Below are 17,973 nucleotides of genomic sequence, written 5' to 3'. Positions count from 1 at the left end.
TGGTTTATAATTTTATATAACAAAATTTGCTGGTGTATTACACTCCTATCCTCAAGGTTAATATATCGAAATTCAGATAATGAATTGGAGTATGAAATCCTTAATCTTAGCGCAGACATATGATATTTCTTAAAGTAAAGAAATTGTAAAAATTTATTTTGAATCATTTCTAATTTACTTCAATTCAACTTACAAGATGTAAACCATACAGAAGAACCATACTCCAGCTTACTTCCAACTAATGTGTTATACATTAATTTGAAGCAGTTAATGTCATTTAAATCAAAAGCATTCCTAATTATAAAACCTAACTTTCTATAAGCTTGATTTCTTACTTCATTTATATGAGCCCTGAAGGTCAAACAATCATCCATTACCACACCCAAATCTTTACACATATTCACTCTATTTAGCTGTTGTTTGTTTATTGTTAGCATTTATTATATGATCGTTTTGTTGTTGAAAATATCATATACAAGCACTTTTTAATATTAAACTGTAAATAATTTTCAACTGACCATTTATGACTTGAATCAACGTCATTTTGCATAGCAATAATATTATCGTTACCTTCAATTTCTCCATATAATTTTATATCATCTGCATACATAATGCATTTCGCAAATTTGACCCTTGATGGTAAATCATTAATATAAATCAAAAACAATAATGGGCCTAGATTTGAACACTGTGGTAGTCCTGAAGTTGCCACAAATTAAGCAGACTCAAAATTATGGTAAACTATCAATTGAGTGCAATTTACTAAATAAGATTTCAACAGAGACAGGAACTGAATTGAAGACCCTTTATTAGATGACTTTAGCAATAGAACTGAATGATTAACTTTATCGAAAGCTTTAGAAAAATCAAAATATATGGAATATACAATTGATCTTCTATATAATACATCTATGTATCTCCTATGTATGTATATATATTGCGTATACGTCATTTAGTTGGAAATAGTTGACCTTCCTGGGAAGAAACCATGCTGCCTAAAATCAACATATGATTTTACATGAGCAAGAATACGATTATAAAAAATATGTTCTAATAATTTAGACGGAGCACATAAAATTACAACTGGTCTGTAATTTTTAATCTTACTAACATCTCTTGATTTAAAGAGAGGTGAAATACGAGTTTTTCCATAAGGTTGAATAGTCATAGTCTTTATTATTAAATTGTAAATAATACATAGAGGTTTGTCTAATACTTCTGGACAAGCTTTCAGTATCTAATGAGAAAACCCATCTGGGCCACTAGCTTTTTTCGGCTTGAGTTTCTCAACTGCTTTTCTATATTCTTCAACAGTAACGAAATTCAATACTAACGTGTGTGGAAGTAAGCAGTTTAACTGATTCAGATTATTAATTTTACAACCATCTGAATCTTCATAAACTGATTTAAAGAAGTGAGCAAAGCCATTTGCAATTGAATTATTTTTGTCCAATACATTTTCTTCATATGGCATTATTCTATTATTATTATTATTTTTAGTATTTACGTTTTTACTACTTAACAAATTCCAAAAACATTTTATATTTGACTTCAACCCTTGCTCTATTTTATTTATATATTTCTTATATGCTTTGTTCATCATTTTCTTAGATTGTTTTTTGAGTTGTCTAAGCATTATTTTATCATATTCTGAATATTTCATTCTCTCTCGAAGTATTTGTTTTTGTTTAATTATCCCAATTAACTCATTGTCAAACCAACATGGGTATTTATTTTTAGTTGAAGATATCATTTTCCGTACATTTTTATCAAACATTTATTTGAATAAAAATAATCTATTACCTCATCAACATTGTCACAATTGTCAAGCATTTCAAACTTTTCTTCCCTAAGCATTGTATAAATTTGTAGAAAATTAGCTTTTTGGAAGTTATATTTGGAAACATATTCATTTTTAGTTTCTTGTTTCTTAATTTTAAAACTCACATCCAGCATTAAAGCTGGGTGATGTATATCCTCGTTAACAAATGGATTGTAAATTCTAAATAATTTTATCGCTTCTTTTTCCAAATTAGTTAACACCAAATCTAACGTTTAACCATTTGCATTACTTACATCATTTATTGATTTTAAACCATTGATATTAATGAAATCTGCAAGTATATTGTAACATACCCCATCCTGAAACGGGATCACAAGAGAGCAACAAGTGCTTACGTATTTAATGTGATAGCTACATCTGAAGATATTAAAGGCAGATTGGAACGAAACAGGGAGAAATCAAAGAAGTATACCCATTCTATGAACTGTAAATAAGTCAAGAAATTACGATCGATCCCAAATGGGGAGGTTGGAAGAACCACTATTAGTAAGCGAAATCGTATATGAATTTAGAATCTAATTTATATGAGAGTAAAAAAGATAATTTGAAGGGACCATAGCAACATGTTGGGGTCGTTGTAAGAAAAGTTGCTACTCCACTATTATCTATATCTGTATGTACTTCTAATATATTATCATAGCATAGTTAATTATCACGTGAGAAGAAATTATTAAGAATTAATGATGTGACAAATTTTTCCGATAGAGGGCTTTGAAAGATATTTTAAAGAGTAAAATGAGAGAGAATGGTATTGGAAATTACGAAAGTAAAATGCGTAATGATTGAAGGATAAGAAGGTCTTTTGAGATTGGAGATGTAAGATCCAACGTATTTTATGAATGGAAGTATTTGATGTATAAGGTACATGAAAAATGGATTTGACGCCAAGGGTAAGTTGTTCAGAAATGAATCGAATATGAGTCTTCTGCGATGTAATTTTCAGATTTCGATAGTAGTAATTTGATCATCTATGTACATTAAAGTTCCCTGTGTAATTAGTGGAACTACATGTTCTGAATTTTGTTTATTACTTGAAGGTTGGCGTTTTATATTAGGAGCTATAGTAGCTACACTTAAAAGATATTGTCTTTCCATTTGGAACTTTAGTATAAACATTTTACTTAAAGATAATCTTGATTAATGTGCTCTTACATTCCTTGCAATCAATCACTACATTTTCCTACACTTTTAAAAGCATAATAAAAATATCCAAGTAAGTGAGTCGTTTTGCGTAAGTTCTGTGTTTGTAGATTAAGGTACATTTTGAAGTAAGGCTGAAGATATACCGAAGATGCTTCGATAAGATGTCGCAATGTAAAGGCAGCTACATCAATGTCTTTGCTATGAAGAAAGAAACAAACACATGTGATCTAAATTAGATTTTATATTCCGGAGATGATCTCAACTTAACATTACTACGGTACACTACGAGATTCACAGATAGCTTGTTTTAACATTTGCAACTACGAATGTAGTGGCTTGCATTTCGGTTTGTCCTTTCATCATTCTGCAATGCCTTCTGTATGCTTCCGTACCTTTCCAGGAGAATGTGAATGTATAATGATTTGTGTTTCGATATAAAGAATATGTTACTATAAAATGGAATAAGAGACATAACTTCATAAGATATTTTAGAATTGGGTATATAACAAAATGAAAAGATTAATCAGCGTTCTTTGGTAAGCTACGCTTATAAACTGCACGCCATAGCGTTCAGAATAGTAGACTTTAAGACTAGCCTCATATTGACCACAGCCAAACAGAAGCACAATACAACCAGGAAGTTGTGAACAATTCTCTTATTGCATACTCACCTTAGCACGTGTTAGACAGAATCCTCTCCATCACGGTCAATAAACACAGATCTCTATCTCCTCATACTCTTCTGCTTCCCTATGTCTCGGCTGTGGTGTCCTGTTCTCAGGTGAATATTCAGCTAGCCTAAGTCCAACTGAGAACTGGCAGCAAAGATAAGAGTAGATAAGGTATGAGCATTTACCCATCATTTACCCATCATTTACGATCTCCACCTTGGTATTGATAGCTGCGAGCTATGATGTGCTCTCTGCTTGACCTTACCCTAAAATGTTATTCGTGTCCATCAATGTGGCAAGAAGATGCAGATACCTGATGTAAGTTTTTTTTATATAGTTTCAAAGCAGTTTCACTGAACGAGTATGCAGGAAAAGTGAAGTATAGGAAAATAGACATGTTAAAAGGATCATGTGGTCGTATAAAAGACATAAGGTGTTACTGGCATATGCAGTTGTACGAATTTTATACATATGACTATATATATACGTATGCATTTTATACAAGCGCCATATTCCTAATTAAAAAATGAAATAACAAAGACGTCGATGGCACAAAAATATATATAAAAAAATGTTTCTGTAATTTCTTAAATGTTCTACACACTTTTTTATTCATTCCTCAAGTCAATGCACACATTGTTAGCATATGATGTATCGTATTTCGAGATTGCGAAAACGAAATTACTGGTAGAGCTGGTGGAACAATTAAAAAATAGCTTCTATTGTTCATATGCCTACGCTGTTGCACACAGCGACAGCCAGCGTCTAATTAAAAGGGGCCTTGGAATCGAGTTTTTTTTTACATTTTTTTTTTTTTTGCTAGTGTTATGTCGAACTGAGCAAATGCGTTTCCATGTTCTGTGTACTGAAGCGAAAAACTGTAATTAAAAGCCTGGCGTACGACATTCCTTTTCATCTAGTTGCGAACACCTCCCTTTCTCCTCCTAACGTCCGCACCTCCTCTATTATACAGGATATTATTCCCAATTACGTAATGTGACAGAGCGTTGTAGTGAAGGGTGTCTGGCTCGGATGGATTCACTTCAAAATATTTCTTTTTTTTCCATCATGCAACTTAACTTCTCGCGTTACGCACTATATGCTCCAAATAAGTTTTCTCCTTTTCCATAAGAACACTAAAATATAGATATTTTCTGTCACCCATGTTCTTCCTCGCTGCTCTAGTAACCATGATGCATAATGATACAGGTTTAGCATAGAACGAATACTTTTTGCGTACGTGTTAACTATGTTACATTGAGCAGCATTAAAGTTCATATATTTAAAAATTCTTTAAAATATAGCAGAAAGTTAACATGTTAGTACTTTAATTAATTAAATTACTTACAGAGTATGACATCATTCTTGTTTATAAGAGGTTAATAGCTTTCTTGATGCAGTAAAAGTTATTTTTGCTTTTGTAAAAAAAAAAAAAAAAAAAAAAAAAAAAAAAAAAAACTGTGAAGAGCAAGTAAATTAACACTTCCTGAGTTTCGTTCCAATTACCACTTAACAACAGTTACAAGACACATGTTAAATTAAAAGTATCCATTATGTGAACAATCTTCACTTGTTTCTCTGCTGTAATTAGATTTGTCACCTTTTGGTGAGCCTAAAGCGAGACACACCTATCAAACATACATAGATCAACTTGATCCTCATACCCAAATTTATACATGAAACAATTTATTAACAATAATAGAAAGAATTCAGGAATAAAAAATACAATGAAAACTTAAATGATAAGAACAATAACATCAAAACCTCACACAAAATGGAAAACTCGTAACGTCATCTTATTGGTGGTTGGTTCAACAAGAAATTATGAACTACTGAACCGGTGCAAACAAAAAGTAACATAATTGCCAGTGAAGTCAATGTTGCCAACACACACACACATACACACACACACACACACACAAATAGCGATAGAACCACATTGATATAGTGACAGACATGGGTACACCCATGTCTCAAAATTTAAGAATATCATTAAGAATTTATGTTGTATATTTTGTAAGTGTTTAAAATAATGTCATCCCACCATAAAATGCATCTCTTTTATTCATATACGGGGGACACTGGAAATTCTTTTAAAATTGGGTCTCACCTATTTCGGGACGGAAAGCAACCTTAACTGTATTAACATTACGAGTTACTATAAATAACATTTGTTTCTCATTCGTTTTTGAATACATTTTTGTTGATATAGTATGGCAAACAGAATGAACAAACTTACCTATTGCGGGAAAGCGATCATCTTTGATTTTTTTCGAAGCAAATCTTTATTATAAGCAGACATTGCTTTTGCCACATAGTTAATTAGCAGTCTGACATCACTTAAGTCTCACGTGTCTCATATTAATGTTTAACAAGTGCGAACCATGACTTTTATTCTGATAGAAATTAGATATATTTTTGTGTATGGAAAAGGGTAGTTACTAAGTCTAAACTAAATCCCAACCTTGAGGGTCTATAACTTTCGATCTACATGTCATACTTCATATGCATACTAAGCTATCCGAGACCATCCGACACGTAACTGTTTTGTTTATCATATAAGTTTTGTCGGTCGCATACAATCCTACTTTCCTTTGTGATTGATTATTTTAAAATAAAATGGAGGACGAAAATTATTGTTTTTATTTTTCTATAACTATGCGAAAGGCAATAATTTTATGTTAAAATTGTACATTGAGAACTGTAGGGACACTTTGTTTTCTTGTCAATTCTATATGTTACATATGTGTTGTTTGATACATGAATATTTCCGTTCTGAAAGGGCATTAGTCCAAAGAAAGTAATTTCGAAAAATATGTCGAAAAGTAATCTGTGCTTCGGAAAATAACTGCTGTAGTAATGTTAATTCAGGGACGTGATACTATGGCCATTGTATGCTATACTATGGCTCATATTTGAAAGCACTGTACATAAAAATACCATTAGTCTTGGTACGGATGTTTAAAGTTTTAGGCTTGATCCCTTTGGAAATAAAAAGTACTATATTTGCTGTTTTCTGAGTCTGAACATTTTTATTACGAATTGGTATATAAGTCCAATGACATCACTAATAATACATATGGCACAGGAACAAATGTATTTTTCATCATAATCAACATATCGGCTTATTTATATTTTAACAAGTCAAGAGTACATTTAACTATAAAATATTATTAAAATGTACAGGAAGTAGCCTACATACAAGTCCAGTACATACGCAGTCCTTTCCCAGTTCTGTCATTTTGTTGGGGTTGTAAGTTTATAATGAGCAAAAGTGTAATTTACTCAAGGGTAAGACCAGTGCGTATGGCTTTGTCAATATTACTGTTACGATAAAGGCAAGAGCTTCAAAGGTTTCCGTGCAAATGCCAGTGGCATATAAGCATAACGAGTCATTACACGTATTTTCTTTAGGTCATTAGACACATGGATGCTTTATACGGAAAGTTTTGACTCATCTGTAAATACGTAACTGAATAATATGTTCCTAGTTTTCATACCTGCAAGTTTTGCCTAAATATGCTGTTCGGTGCAACTGTCATTTTTCACTCCAACTTTGATTATATACAGGGTGTTAATAAATTATACGAACAAACTGAAAGAAGTGATTCCACATATCAACATAAGGAAAAAAATTCTTATGCACCTGTGTAGAAAAGTGCATACTTTAGGAGTTAAGGCTACATTTCAACATGCATTATTTCAAACCCAATAAACTGTGAGGTGAAAGTTAATATTTGAGTGAGGGAAGTCATACATATGTCATCTAAAAATGCATGTTTCAGCAATGTGCAATGCGTAAGCAAAGGATTTCTTAAAGTGTAATTCACAGACATGCCCCTTATGGAATTACTAGATATGCTTTAATTTTTAGATGGGTTCAAAGTAGGCAAAATGTGAACCTTGACAGTAGTGGACCCAGAATTCTTCGGAGGGAAGTCTAAAGTATTAAATAGCACCAGATCTACGGTTCCTTGTGTTCGGAATACTTCGTAGTGCGGTGCATTTTGTAGCGGTAAATTTTACGTATACGCATGAAAGAAAGCATCGCAATACGTTTTATTTCGAGCACGAGAGACCATGCTATTAGTGGACCCTAACACTTCCGATTTCAAGCGGAAATATTCCGTTTATACTGCTCTCAAGGCTTAACTTCACCTGTTTTCAACACATCTTGAAATCCAAATATAACTGGCATTTCTGTTATTGGCAGTCCTCCTTACTGGTGTAGTGCCTAGTCCGCCAGCGTTTGGAGCATGATATTTCATTCGTGATGGGAATGAATCGAATACACTAAAGAAGTCATGATTTCATCTTAAACTGTAGGCCTCATCTTACATTTCACCATTGCTTATAAACAACATACGCACAAATTAAACAACCAAATAATAGAAAAGAAGAGCATTTATTTTATGTTGATCTGATCAAGCTGTGAAGCAATAAGCATCATAATTATATCTCTGGTTGCCAGCTTTTCTAGGAAAATTACGTCAGTCCAGAAAATCTCATAAAAAAAAAGCAAGATCTCTCTCAACCTTTCAGTTTATATATCATATTAGTATCGCTTGGAATTGCGATTCTTCATTGATGATGATGCACTTTTCCTGAAAATACTTGTTGCAAAACAAAACTATTGGATTAAGAGAAAATTTGAGAGAGAACGATTCTACGAGTGTGCTGATTTACTGATATCGTTGAAAAATCATCTTTATTTTTCAGTTCTGTGTATGTATCTTCTAACCTATCTTTGATGAAATTAGATATTTTGTTAAGTAGATTATTATAATTTTTCATTTCTGGACTTTTTTCTTGAAGTTCAGCGCCCCGTTTCAGCTAAGAGACTATAAGAGATGTGAACCTACAGTTTAATGTCAAACTCGAACAACCGTAATGCGTTCAGTCTTCTCTCACTGGGTTTAGAATTTGAGTTCGTGTGAGTTCCGTCATCATGAAACACTAAGTTATGGAGGATGGAAGCTACTTTTACCAGCAACTCCAAACTCTGAACGAATCTTAAATACGGGTACATTGAAAAAAATCCGATACCCGTACAGCGGCATATTGTACAAATATACGGAATCCTTATGTTTACTACGAAAATATGTACGTTGTCCGTATGCGTAATACCTTTTTCCCGCTTAGATATTAAATCATGCCGCTACAGAATGTAAGACGTCTAGCAGTCTTCCATATATTACATACATCAGCTATATGTTATGTACGTCCATCTGTATGTGAGATCCTGACTGTCTATATACAGTTGTTTCTTTCATACAGAAAGTACATTTATTCGGAACACTTATACAGAAAGTAGATATAAAACATATATTTTCAGTTATATGTTTGCTGCAGAGTGTTGCAAAGGGGTGTACATTATATCCAAAAACCACAGGATTAACACGTGTAAGCTATGTTTTTACGTACGCTACCTACATTTTCTTTTCAATGTAGTTAGCATGTATATAGGTCATCATGCAAGAGAAACTTTTACATTGTCGGTCCGCATTACATTGTCTTACCTCCAAGGTAGTTGGTCTTCAAGATTAATGTCGAAATAAATGAATAAACATGCATTGAGTACGTGGAAACATATAGGCCATTTCTCGGGCAAAACCATTTCTTTTCACTGTTTCTCTATTGATTTATCATAGCTACTTAATGAAACTAACACAAATGCAAATTTGTGTTGATGTTATTAAGTTTTATCTATTAAAATATACTTAAAGTTCTTTCTCAAGTATTTCGTACAGTCTCAACAGCAAAAGTGGAAAGTCAATTTCATAATGTTCTTTCATCAATAACTAAAGAAATTAGTTGAGGAAAGTTTAGTGAGCTTTCGTTGACATAGAGATAATATAGTTGTCTGTACAGTATTGAAACTACACTCAAATTTATTATTTGAAAAACTATCAGTAAATCAACACATATGATGTTTATAACCAGTCTTGCTGGTGTCTGTTTAGCATTCTGCTACCTTTACCTGTAAGTAGGCATAACTCATCATGTATGGAGCATATGTGAGAGAATCCTTAGATCGTATATTTGACTATGTTACAAATCACGTAGTATGGCTACTATTATATAAACAATAACCCCAAATTCTTTGATAGCCAAGTAGTTAACATAAAAGCTTTCTGTGCGCGAGACTCAAGTTCGACTCCTGGAGGGTGTCCTTATTTCGGATATAAACTTAAGCAGTAGGTCAGTTGTTAACTTAAACAGTACCCGCCCCATCGCATATAGCCTCTGTGCTGACAAAGGTTAGTTTTTAATGAGCTAAACCATGAAATATGTTTCTGATGTAGTCCTTACGTTTCAATGCGAGGGATAATGAAAGATGAAATATTTAGATATGGAACACTTAAGAAAAAAAGTTAAGTTACACAACGGATTTCGAGGGCCGCGGTGACTCAATGGTAGAGCGTTCATCTCTGGCGCATGGGATCCCTGATTCGATCCCACCTCGCGCTAAGTAAGCTTTGTAGTGGACAACCACCATGTGCGTGAAATTTTCAGGGTTCTTCCGTTTCCTCCCACTTTCTTCATTCTACTATTTCATTCATGTCTCATCATCACCGTCTCCTTTAGCCTAGCCGGCATAACCGTGGGACGTTAACTTAAAGATTCCATTTATTTTTTCAATGGATTTCGAAAACAAGTACATTTACAGCCAGACTCGCAGCAAGCTACAGAACTTTTGGTGAGAGTGGGGGAGCATAAATATGTTGGAGTCACAAGTTGTTATAATTCTAAAACTCTCTATTTCAATAGTTACTCAGATCTTATATGTTTGATAACCATGATTCTAAATCTATCAATTCACTCTTGCCCTCTATTTAAATAATAATAATAATAATAATAATAATAATAATAATAATAATAATAATAATAATAATAATAATAATAATAATAATAATAATAATGGATATTGAAAAATGTTTATTAACCCACCAGCAGTGATTAACCCACCAGAAGTATTCGTCGTTGCCGACTCGTAATTCAGAATACCCATTAAAAGAAAGGAAAACAAGCTCTCACTCCATTCTCTAGTATTTATCTTTTGATGTTATGTAAGACAGCACTACCGTGAAAGTTGCAATGAAGGTTGCGTACACACAAGGCGTTATTAGAAACTGCGAGAAATGCACATTCGCTTTCCTATACATTTTCACCTCGCAAATTCAATTCTTTACTCCCTCCGAGCCGAAAATAGAAAAATAAGGCTTCTTATAGGATTCGAACTAGTAAAGATCTAAATGTGTAGTAGATTTGGTTCTTCAAGGTCACTTCTTTCTATTCGGAAATTTGATGAAAGGCAGACGGACACACACATTTTTTATTATTATTAAAGATTATAAATGTATAAAATGTATCAAAATTAACAATCATATTAAGAACTTCCTACAGAGGGCATAATGAAATTTTATTTATTGATGTATATTGTACTTAGTTCAGCTTTTTAGTAGCGTAACGGAAATATATATTTTGTATATAATAACATTTTAAGTTTCTTTGCGCCACAATTTGTTTCGTATACAATATAACTAATTTGCCCTTTCTTTAACCTGTGAACAGTATGTGTAGGAATGGGCTGTTAACACTGCTATTATTAATTCAGAAACTGTAAAATGGAGATAGATTGCATTAGCTTAATTGATCAAAACACTCTTTAATATTTAAATAACTACTTGAAACTATTGAAATAATAATACGTAACACTATTAAGAATGTATATTTTGTAAAAATAAAAATATTAAAAGGAAATCGAGCATACAGATTGTATGTTGAAACTTCAGTGGTACGTATTTTACAAAAAGAGGAGCACGATATTATATAATCTTGTCATCTATCAACATAATGTGTTTAAAGTACCTTTCGTGATCATAGAGGATAATTATGTTACAGAACGTTGTATGTAAAGAGATAAAGTTAAGTATTGACTGATTTTTTAAAAACAAATCACGGACAACCTGTACTGTAATGCTGTAGAAAAATTGTAACATATATGTTGAAAATTTTCAGTAATATTACTGCATATAATTAGTGAATACTATTTGAATATTAACGTAGTGTGTCTCTTGTTATCTTTCGTAGGCACTTTGAGAGCGTTATTTGCTGAAATCACTTCTCTATAAAGGACAAAGGATAGAAATTAGAACAGTTTTCTTATGGTAAGTTTTTAAATATTTCATCACAATGTAAGACAATAGTGACTAGTTTCTATGCTGCATATTTCTTGTAGAGTTTTCCTTGTAGAGTTATTATTACCTATAGACATAGTGTTCCCTGAAAGTAAAAATACATTGAATGCAAGGCGGTGTGTTTTGGATTAACCTCAATACTATTCACCTCCATTCGGTCTTGGGTTGTTTATGTAATACTGCTCCGGGCAACGCAGGAAAAAGGAAAATCCATTTTATGGCTGAACGAATACAACACTCTTAAAATACATTTTCATGTTTCATAGGCACTCTCCATAAAATCCCTACAGCCAACATATTTACATATTTGTCCATTTACCGTTTTCTTTACATTACCTTTCTGCATTAGCTCCAAAATCGCTCTATGAAGGCTGTGTTTCGTTGACCGACACCACAGAAACTCAGAGCTGTCTTATATGAAAGGAATATTATTTTACGCATGTAAATGGTATCTGTATATTAAAATTATAAGTATTAAATTTATTCATTATATAAAATATTAGTAATTGAAACCTTTAGCTTATCTCACTACTACAATTCCATAATATACAATATTTCCATATTAATTTTCCTGGTGAAATAATAAAGAACTTGTCATTCTACTCCTGGCATACAAGTAAGTAAATTCACGTTAAGAAGATAATATCTCAGATTTATGTATATATATATATATATATATATATATATATATATATATATATATATATATATATATATATATATATATATATATATATTAAAATCTATCCTTTCTCGTTCATGACTGATTTCATATCTTTGTTTTTATGTTTCCCTCTTTTCCAGAATTCTATTAATTTATATCATATTTCACCATAAACACACTATATCTTGATGAATTAATGACAGTATATTGATGAATTTGCCTCCAGTTATTTCAGCACCATTATTGTCTTCAAGTGAAACACACAAGTTATATTTTTAAGTTATAGTAACGACAAAAGATTGAAGAATTCATGTAATCGTAGTTGATTTCCTGGTAAAATACGTATTACCAAGTTAATAGAATGTTTAATCTTTTAGAAAGCGTATTACTAAATTATGTAATACGAGTATTTGTCTCTTTGGCTTAAATTGGATCCGAGATATAATGTTAAAATTACTGAAATATCTTGCTTTTAGTAAGAAAGTTATGCAACTATCAAACGAATTGAGTAAGATCTATGAGTAGTAACAAGTGCCAGCCCGCGACTGAATCCAGCATCATTTGCGTAACCAAAACGAAGTGGCTATTTTTGTGGAGTGTTTGATGGATTACACAACTAACAGGATATCTCCGTGCTATATTAGGTTGGTTGCGAAAAATTTATGTGTTAGTCCGGGTAATTTTACTTTGACTCATGCGGGCTGTATGCCTTATTAATATAATTCAAAAAACTCATGTTTAGCAATATGTAGATATACACGTCATTGGAAGTATGAGAGCAAAGCAGAAAGTAACTCACGTTCGGAATAAAAGAAAACAAGTGAAAGTAAACATTCTTTATTATATACGTTTGGAAGTGATACTCTTACGTTTCTTTTCAACATGGTCATCGTACAAGTTTACGCACTTATCATAGCAGCGAACAAGCTTACAAAGTCCATTGTCATAAAATGTTGCCGCCCATGACTTCAACCATTCCTGTACACCACTATGGAGATTTGCTCAGTCAGCAAAGCAGTGCCTTACTAGCCAGGTTTTCATGTGGGGAAACAAGTAGTACCACTTGATGCGAGATCCAGACTATATGGCGAAGAGTCGAAATCCTCCCAATGAAAGCATGTAAGAGTTTGTGACTTCGTCTGGCCGAGTGCGGGCGGTAGTTGTCATTAAACAGTTGGACTTTTTAGACAATTTTCCCGGTTTTTTAATTGTTCTTCACAACTTTTGTAACATTTAACATTTTTCAGAGATAATTGTTACACCAAGTTACAAAAAGTCAACTAGCAGTACACTTTCCCTATCTCAAAACACAGTAGACATAAGTATTCTTGCAGACATGGTTTGCAAGCATTTTTTATGAAGTTATGTGTCCCTACTTCATGGATTATTTTTATTGTTTCACAATTAAGATGATCAACCCAACTTTGGTTCATAGTAACGATACATATATAATGTAATTGTAATATTTGCTGTAGGCTTCAAGGAAATTTTAGAAGGGTACTGAGTTTTGTGTTTCTCTGTCAAAATTTTCGAAACCCATTTGACACAAAACTTATCGTAGCTTAACTTCTGAATCACAATTTCATGTAATAAACTACGTGAAATTTGAAAAATTCAAATAAGGACTATGTTCTCGCAAAACATGGTTTTCACGAATTTTGCCATTCATTTTTTGCGACAATTTCATCTGTCACAGTGTTCGGTGGCCCACTTCTGTTCTCATCTTAAATGTTTGTGCGGCTACCTTTAAACACGAGGCACCAACACAACACTCTACTTTCACTCAACACATATTTACCGTAAACGTCTAACAGTTGCCGATGAGTGTAAATCGGTTTGGTATTTTTCATCATCAAAAATCATATGACAGAATTCACTTCATAACTGGCAGGACTTTCAATCGGAACACTCATGTTAACAATGTATTATGAACAAACAACACAAACTTCACACGTTCACAGATAAGTGCACACTAAATAGTGACGCCTGCCCCGCCCTTAGCACCACTCTGTCGGAATTTAAATGACTTTCTAGATAGCCTTCGTATATCTGTGCTTCCATTTATTTTCATGCCTGAAAGGGTAAGAAGCCAGAACACCATTTTCACAAAATCTACTTCAACGCATCTAAATTTGATTACATAGGAACCCAAACATTAATGAAAGTGAAAGTTAATTGAAAGCAATGTCAGCGAATATACAAGAAAGTTGGTTGCGAAAATTCAGTCGCTCTGAATTATGCTTGAAGTATAGGAAAGATCGTGAATATTATTAGATTGTTTGTAACTGCGATTTGAAGCTGATAAACGAAGCAGGTATGTGGAAGACCACATGAGATGCCACAGAGAAACGAAGCGTTCATCATTCGACTGTAGCGTGGCATTTGTAGAAAAGGAAAAAAGAGGAAAGATGAACAAGTTGATCGAGTACCAAAGAAATTGGCATTTTGAATTATGCTCTATGCTGATCTCAATTCTTCGGCATGAAAGAAATTCATTTTCCGAATATATTTCCAGAGGCAATGAAACTTGAATTTTGCATGGCAATCTATCAAGGTTCGAATTGAGAGTGGCTCTTAAAATATTTCTAAATTCAACTTTGCACTGAAAGAAGTGTATAGAGACCGTGCGTGAGGTGTTTCATGAATACACTGATCCATTATACCTCACTTAATCCAGACGTCTTTTACGGCCAATAATTCAGGAAAATGACTAAACGTACCAAACACTACAATATCTATGTTGAACATTGGTCAATAGAAGTCAACAGAGGTTTAATTATTAATATATTACATAACAAAACAAAAGGAATAAATAATGATGCACAATTTACATGTACTCCGCTACGAAACGCTGCCCTTTCCTTTATGCTCATTAAATTTCACCTACTGATTTCCAATTTTTCTATAATCTATACATGCTTTTGTGAGGACACTCTTTAAAATTAATAAATTATATGAAACCGTTCAGTTTGATTCTGATAGAAAAATCTCGTGACCCATATTGTTATTGATGACTCAGCGGTAGGTCGTGGTATATTATATGTCCTTTAGAAACAAGTATTACAAATTAACTATACCAAGTACAAGGAAATAAATGTTTGTTCAAGAAAACGGTGAAACCTATTTCAATTTAAAATTACAACTTGTTTTTTACTAATATCAAATCATTGAACTCATTTGAAGGGTGTGAATCAATAACATTGTAACCCACAATTTTACTATATAAGAAATTAGAGGTTTTCTGCTGCAGAATTCGTTTTCAAAGTTGGAAAGGTGATTTTTCACGTAAGACTATGCATGAAGGATTAAACGGACAAGGCTAAATGAAGCAGTATGCGTTACTCTCTATCAGGTACTGCAAAACGCAGCAATTGCAAAGTTTGTGGTTTATCATGTTCTTGCCTCACACCCATCATTTTATCATTAACACGTATATGACAAAATAGGTATTCCCGGTTTTTGACAGTTCTTTACAAAACATTGAACCATGTGTTTGAAGAGAATAAAATGCAATAAGATCTATATCTAATGTAAGGAAATTCAGTTTGTTGAATATGATGATTAACGAATGATTCAAAATTTAGAATGGCTAATTTATAGCCACGGATAAATGAAAATTTCACTGATATTATAATAATGGCTAAAATTAAACTGGTAACACTGAATTTTGAATTGAAATACGTACATAGGACTTTGTAATGATACAGAAACCACAAAATCTACGAAGTTGGGATATCGGTTACCATGACGACCCGTTTTAAATCTACCACTTTCTAGCTTCGCTCAGACGCCTGAAATGGAATCACTGCTTTATACTATGGAATATAGAGTCGTCATTTAGAAGTAAAGGAGTGTAAGAACCAATGCTGCCAACGGTTAAGATTTTAACATGGGAATGGTTGATTTGATGTAGCGAATATTGGACGATATAAAGAATGACTAAAAATCGCCAACACAATATCAAAGTTTCACATGCATAAGATTTCATGATTAAGAATCATATATGAAAAAGACTTCATGCTTTTAAGAAATTGCTCTGACTCGGAGAGTCAATCGCGTCACTATAGGACCGCCACTGCTAGGGACTTATATTTTTCGCAAATTAAATAACACTAGAAAATGTGTTTTTTCCTGTTAATAGTCGTTCGTATGGCTTTGACCACGTACCTTGATAGGCTGCGACAGAGAAAGAGATAGAGAGAGAGAGAGAGAGAGAATACAAGAAAGTGGAACGTATACAGTTGTTTCTATGCCGAGGTATACAGTATTTTACAATTTTAAGGTTACAATTACTCCTTACTTTCCTTTTATCATTGACAGTACTTACAAATACATACGTGAAAAATACCGCTGATATTAGCAGCTCTATAGTAAATTAAACTGGTAAAGAGAGTAAAGACAATCACGGAACATATTCATTTATGAATGAATCTATGCTGGAAGTTGAAGCGATTAGTAATGGTTAATCAGCAATTCTTTAGGTCAGTGGTTTCTAACCTTGTTTACCTGGTGCCCCATTTGTAAGCAGGGGTATTCTCGCCCCCTTAGTGAAACCTGAATAAGTCACTCCCCCTTCCAAACCCTGGAAACTTTATGTCATTCCTTACCGTTCGATGGCCATACGTGCTTTTATCCTGATCGCTGCTGCGATTTCAGATACAGAATTAAATTATTAAGTTACAATACTACTACTACTACTACTACTACTACTACTACTACTACTACCAATAATAATAATAATAATAATAATAATAATAATAATAATAATAATAATAATAATAATAATAATAATAATAATAATAATAATAATAATAATAATAATCTCGCCAATTTATATTTATTTGCATAAAGATTTGTCAATACCATTCCAGCTCTGTTTTTGGTGAAAACGTGTTGCTTACTCAATAGTTAATTCGTGTTGCATGGTTTTAATTTAACGGCTGTTTGTTACAACACTCGTAACATTTCTAATTACGAACACTACAGTTTATTTTGTCATTAGCATTCGGCCGCCTTCTTAGTTCTTCACGACTTCCTGGTGGGCTCACCAGGTTGGGAAATACTCCTTAGGTTTTATATATCCCACGTATATGAGGTTTTAACCTCAGCAGCATTTTATGTTTGCAGTTTATCAAAAAAAAAATGTTATATTTTGAGTTTAACTGATATCGAACAACAACAATACTCTAGGCCTCACATATATTCTCGTATACCTCAAGTATATGAAAATATATCTCCTCTCATACACAAGTTAAGTTGTAGCTTTTTGGGAGTTTATTGAAACAATTTAATACCCTTAAAAATCCTACCCTTATCAAAAATTTCTATATATAGCCACCGTTACCCATAGAGATTTTAAAGGATTGTGGCCAGAATAACAAACAAACACGGCCAAAATAATTGCACTAACTGTATATTGAAAGGAATGAAAAGAATTGAAAACTTTACTTT

At 32.8% G+C, this 17,973-nt stretch overlaps 1 protein-coding gene across 1 annotated transcript in view; it reads left to right on the top strand.

The window, feature by feature from the left end:
* Nucleotides 1-17,973, top strand: part of kek2 (leucine-rich repeat, immunoglobulin-like domain-containing kekkon 2 protein) — a 939,728-nt gene that overhangs the window by 866,911 nt on the left and 54,844 nt on the right. Inside the window, exon 4 of the mRNA XM_081759132.1 lies at nt 11,752-11,828. The gene's annotated coding sequence lies outside the window, so the exon portion shown is untranslated. The remainder of the gene's footprint in view (nt 1-11,751; nt 11,829-17,973) is intronic.

Source organism: Thermobia domestica, chromosome 5 (assembly GCF_964235325.1).
Source record: "Thermobia domestica chromosome 5, izTheDome1.hap1.1, whole genome shotgun sequence".
NCBI classification, from domain to species: Eukaryota; Metazoa; Arthropoda; class Insecta; order Zygentoma; family Lepismatidae; genus Thermobia; species Thermobia domestica.
Note: the sequence above shows the minus strand (reverse complement) of the source record. Positions and strands in the feature narration are given on the sequence as shown.